This window comes from Nicotiana attenuata, unplaced genomic scaffold, assembly GCF_001879085.1.
Source record: "Nicotiana attenuata strain UT unplaced genomic scaffold, NIATTr2, whole genome shotgun sequence".
NCBI lineage: Eukaryota > Viridiplantae > Streptophyta > Magnoliopsida > Solanales > Solanaceae > Nicotiana > Nicotiana attenuata.
Genome location: NW_017672367.1, coordinates 191255 through 197190, shown reverse-complemented (window position 1 = coordinate 197190; position 5936 = coordinate 191255).

Below are 5936 nucleotides of genomic sequence, written 5' to 3'. Positions count from 1 at the left end.
CATCTATATACATGTATTTAATTGTGCATTTCGTATATGTTTAGTATTTGAGTGTGTATTTCGTATATTTTTTAGTAGGTATTCAAAGCCCTACTATTTAAACACATGATACACTACAACAAATTTGATTATCTGTGACGAATTATTTTGTCACTTAAAGCTTATTTCGTCACAAAAAAAAAATTTGTGACGAAAATTAATTCGTCAATTGCTCGTCCTTTTAATAAATGTAATTTTGTCACTAAAGATCGCCTTTTAGATACAAATAATATTTCGTCCCTAAATATATAAATTAGTGATAATTTTACTTTTATAAAAATGGTTTACAATTTTGTAGTTAAAACTATCATCTGATCACTAAATATATTGCTTTTACCGACCAAAAAAAATTGTCATAAAATGTCATAATTAGTGATAATTACAATAGTCACAAAGTACAAAGTTAATCCATCGTCAATAAGATAATCCTTGGAAAACTTTATTTTTGTCACTAGTTACCTTATTTTCCTTTAATTCGAGAAATTATTGTTATATAAATTGGAAGTAACAGGATATAACATGCAAGGTAACAACAAAAATCTCCATCCATGAACATAAAATTAAAAAGAACTAATACTATATTGAGATAATATTTCGTTACAAACTTCATAAGTTAAAACACAAATAAAGTAAAATATATCCAACATGAAAGTCTAATGGAAATACAAGAATATTTATAAATTTAAAAATAAATAAATATTTGTTGCTTCCTCAAATTGCTAATGTAACCACTTGTCTAATAATTCAATCCTGAAGAAATTTTCACCTTCATATACCTGTGAAAAGAAAATCAAGTAATAATAAATTAAACTTTCAAACATTAATAGTGAAGCAAATGAGATATAATTAAAGATACTTACTCGAGTTTAAGCAATGGAGTATTTATTATCAATTCTTCTTTGGCTACAAATAACCACAAGAATTAAGAGTAAAGATATAAAATTTTAAGTATTTAACCACTCCAAAAGTAAGAAAACCAAACAAAATTTCTTCATACCTTAACAATAAAATTACAATAAATAAGAACCCTAATACATAAATGCAACATACCTTCAGGAGAAAACCAAATTTGCAAGTTCCCAACAAATGCAAGGAAAGGAAATTCCGCATGAGAAATAATATGACATGCCCTGGATCTGTAATGAAACAAAAGAAGCATGAGAAGTAAATGCACAACGTTGCAGATTTAGTCTTCTAAAATTGTTAAATAAAAATCTCTTTTGAAGAAAATCAAACACTGTAAATAGTGTGTATGTGCTTGTGAGAAAGAGAAAAATTGAAATGATATATTATGGTGTTAATGTGGCAGATCTTACAGGAGCAAGGGTTAGATGGGGGTTGAAGATCACATAGAGAGATAGGAGAAGAAATGGCCTAGAGAAGGGGATGGGAGTTAGGATTACAGATGCGGCAGAATAAAAGAGGAATTTGGGGAATTGAAAAAACAAGGAAGGAACTTTGCCGCTTACACTTTTCGTACAACTTTGAAAAAAGAATATAACCTAAACAAAGTTATTGAGAAAATCTAGTATTTTATCAATAATAAAAAAACCATGAAAATGTATTCAATCTGTTTACACTTAAAATTTATTATATTACCACAAAATATCACAAGATTAAAATATTTGCTAATAAGCAACAAGTCATGATTAAAAGTTAATTATATACATAAATAATTAAATTAAATTTTTGTTGTTTATTACAAATGACAAACAATACTAGGTTGTTGTTTTGTTTTTTTATTTTTTTTAAATGAGCTTATGCTAGGTTGTTGGTTAAAAAACTGTCGTCAACTCTAGAGTTATTTGTAGTGGTAAATATGAATTATTTAAACTGATTTAATTTAACGACGTTTCAAACATTTTAACAAAAAAATATTTATCAGTATATTTTAACAAAGCACACCAATCATCAGTTATGTCATTTTATCCAAACACATAATTTTAATAATAAAATTATATTTAGTGCTTAAAATAATTTTAAATATTTGACTCTTATAAGTTAACAATAAGCAATGTCGGAACTAACTGTGTTGAAGGGGTCAATTGAATCTCCTTCATTAGAGAATTAAATTATACAAGTAGTACAGTCAGACCTCTCTATAACAATATCCTTATAAATAAGCCGAATGAAGAAGTCCATAAAAAATATAGAAGAAGAACTTAAGGTGCAACCTTCAAATGGTTGTACATGAATTTCTGAAACCAAGCATATTCTTGAAGAATTCATTTAAAAAAAATAAAAATAAAAACAATCTTTGAAATTTGATTACATACGTAAGAAATGAAAATTGTTATAGCAAATCAAAAGCACAAGTAGCATAACTAAATCAACAATAGAAGGTTAAAGATAATAAAGGGATAGAAAAATACAAAACACATCCTAAAAACTAATCAATTTCAACCGGATTACGATCTTCCTTCCCCATTCATTTCAACATTGAAGTCAACATATAGTGATGAAACATCCACCAACGTAAATTTGACGATGAAACCTCGCTTGGCATAATTATCCGAAACAAAAAGTTTTCAGCCTTCTTTGAACCTTCTTCGATCACCAACGCTCTGTCACGACCCGGATTTTCCACCCTCGGGAGTCGTGATGGCGCCTACTAATGAGAGCTAGGCAAGCCAACCCTTAATTACCTTTACCATTAACAAATTTATCTCTTTTAGCAATTTTCAGCAATAATATAAAAGCAACAAAATTAAATAATAAGCGGAAGTCTTAAATTATAGAAAACTGAATAGAAATGCGGAAAATTCAACATAAGCCTCTACCCAAGACTGGTGTCACAATACTCACGAACTACTAAGAATACTAAATACAATCGTCTGAAAGAGAACATAAACTGTTTGTCTCGAATACAATGAGATAACAGACTAAAATAAAGGATAGAGGAGACGTCGAGCCTGCGGACGCCTGCAGGGCTACCTCGATGTCTCGCCGGACTGAAGGCCTGCTCCCACACTACTGCTGCTGGTGTCCGAAACCTGGATCTGTTCAAGATAGCACAGATGTAGTTTCAGCACAACCGACCCCATGTGCTGGTAAGTGCCTAGCCTAACCCCGGCGAAGTAGTGACGAGGCTAGACCGGACTACCACATAAACCTGTGCAGTTTTATATATATATATATATATATATATATATATATATATATATATATATATATATATATATATATATATGTATGTATATATGGCGGAATCAACATACAGAGACAAGAAATCAATATGGGAAGGGAGGGAGCATGCTAAGGGGAAACAACAATTTCAAGTAAAAGTCGTCCAGCAATGAAGGAATTAACACAACTCAGACATTAATAAAGAGACAGAAAGCAACAAGTGCACGACATCACCCTTCGTGCTTTTACTCTCATCCTCACCAAGCAGTGATATAATAAAATGTGCACGGCATCACCCTTCGTGCTTTCACTCTCTTTCCTCACATATAATCAATAGAATCGGCACGGAATGGTATATCGTGCGGCACGACATCACCCTTCGTGCTTTACTCTCTTTCCTCACCATAAGCAAACAATGCACGGCATCACCCTTCGTGATTTACACTCTTTCCTCACAATGAACAAACAATGCACGGCATCACCCTTCGTGCTTTAACACTCTTCCTCACCCAAACAACAATCACAAACAAGGGGGCAAGGGAATGAACAAAATAATAAAAGAGATCCCGGCAAGGGAACACAATTAAATAATTAAATCCCGGCAAGGGCACAACATCAATAATCTCAACGTCCCGGCAAGGGAAAATAATCAATAAACAACAACATCCCGGCAAGGGAACAATTCAAATACTCTTTCTCTCCCTTTCACTTTTATTTCATATCTCACTTTACCACTTGAGCCAATGCTCCAAAGGGTTCAACCATTTCATAGATATCCACAATTGAAATATAACTTGAGCCAATGCTCCTCGTTGTTTATAGGTCACAATTTCCTTTCACAAGCTTTTCACAACAAATAGGAATCATCACTAAGGCAAGGGAAATACAACATAAATCAAGATATTCACAATTTAAAGACCCACGGTCATGCTAGACACCAACGTATAGATACTCGTCACCATGCATATACGACGTACTCAACAAGAAGCAATTAGCAAATAAGACTCAACTCCTAGTCCCTCAAGCTAGGGTTAAACCAAACACTTACCTCAACTTCCACGGCCAAAACAATCCACAACAACCGCTTTCCCTCTCGAATTCGGCTCCAACTCAATCAAATCTACACAATAATGACTTTATAATATCAATATGTGCTAAACAAATCAAACCCAATGTCTAATTATAGATTTCCAAGCTTTCTTCCCAAAATCCCAAAAATTGACCCCGGGCCCGCTTGGTCAAAACACGAGGTTCGGACCAAGTTCATATCCCCCATTCACCCACGAGCCCGAATATATAATTTGTTTTTAAATTTGACCCCAAAACGAGGTCTAAATCAAGAAAATTCAAAAAGCCCTAACTCTACCCATTTCCCCCAATTTCTACCCTAAATTACATGTTTTAGGCCTAGGAATTCAATAGATGTTGATGGAAAATGAAGAAAACGAGTTAAAAATTACTAACCCAAGAGTTAATGGTGAAAGGATGCTTCAATGGTCGCCCTAGAACTTTGGAGAAGAATGAGTTTGAGAAGTGTTATGAAAATTCCGTTTGCATTCTGTTTTGAAGAATTAAAATAACTGGGCGAATTTGTTCATCGCGATCGCGGGAAGGAGATTGCGATCGCATAGGGTAAGGCCTGTTGTGCACTGCGATCGCGTACATAAGGTTGCGATCGCATAGAGTAGAGTTTCTGAGCACTGCGATCGCGGACAATAACACGCGATCGCATAGAAGGAAAATAATGAAAGCTGGCTTTATACATCGCGATCGCGGAGAGGAGAATGTGATCGCATTGAAGGAATGGGGCTATGCTATGCGATCGCGGATGAATTCTTGCGATCACATAGAACAACATACCAGAACACCAGAACTGAACTTTCTGCAATTTTTCCTAAGTTTAAACAATCCCGAAACACTCCCGAGCCCTCGGGGCTCCTAACCAAACACATACACTAACTCAACAACATCCTACGAACTTAACTGTGCGATCAAATCACCAAAATAACATCAAAAACAATGAATCAAACCTCAAAATCACTAGTTTTTCTTCAAACTTCATAAACTTTCAAATTTAGAGTTTTAAGTCCGAAACACGTCAAACGACGTCCGATTTCAATCAAACTTCACAGAAATATCTTAAACCACATATAAGAGCTGTACCGGGCGCCGGAACCAAAATACGGGCCCGATACCAACACGTTCTAACCAATTTTTATTTCAATTTTCCTTAGTAATTTCAGAAAAATAATTTTACTCAAAAATTCATTTCTCGGGCTTGGACCTCGGAATTCGATTCCGGGCATACGCCCAGGTCCCATATTTTCCTACGGACCCTCCGGGACCGTCAAATTACGGGTCCGGGTCCGTTTATCCAAAATATTGACCAAAGTCAAATTTACTCATTTTAATATCAAATTTTAGCATTTAACACAAAATTTCATATTTAAGCTTTCCGGCTACGCGCCCGGACTGCGCACGCAAATCGAGGCGCCTACAAATGAGGTTTTCAAGGCCTCGAAAACACGGAATGAGTAAGAAAATAGGTGATGACCCTTTGGGTCGTCACACGCTCATAGATAGAAACCACTCTTTGCCACGATAATGAAGAAGCGCGGTTTCAACTGTTGGAGGAAGATGCTTGTAGTTATATTGAATTCAATTGCTTTAAGGTTAATTTTATTTTTTTGCTCTTTATAGTTATATTGAACGTCTATATATATATATATATATATATATATATATATATATATATATATATATATATATAT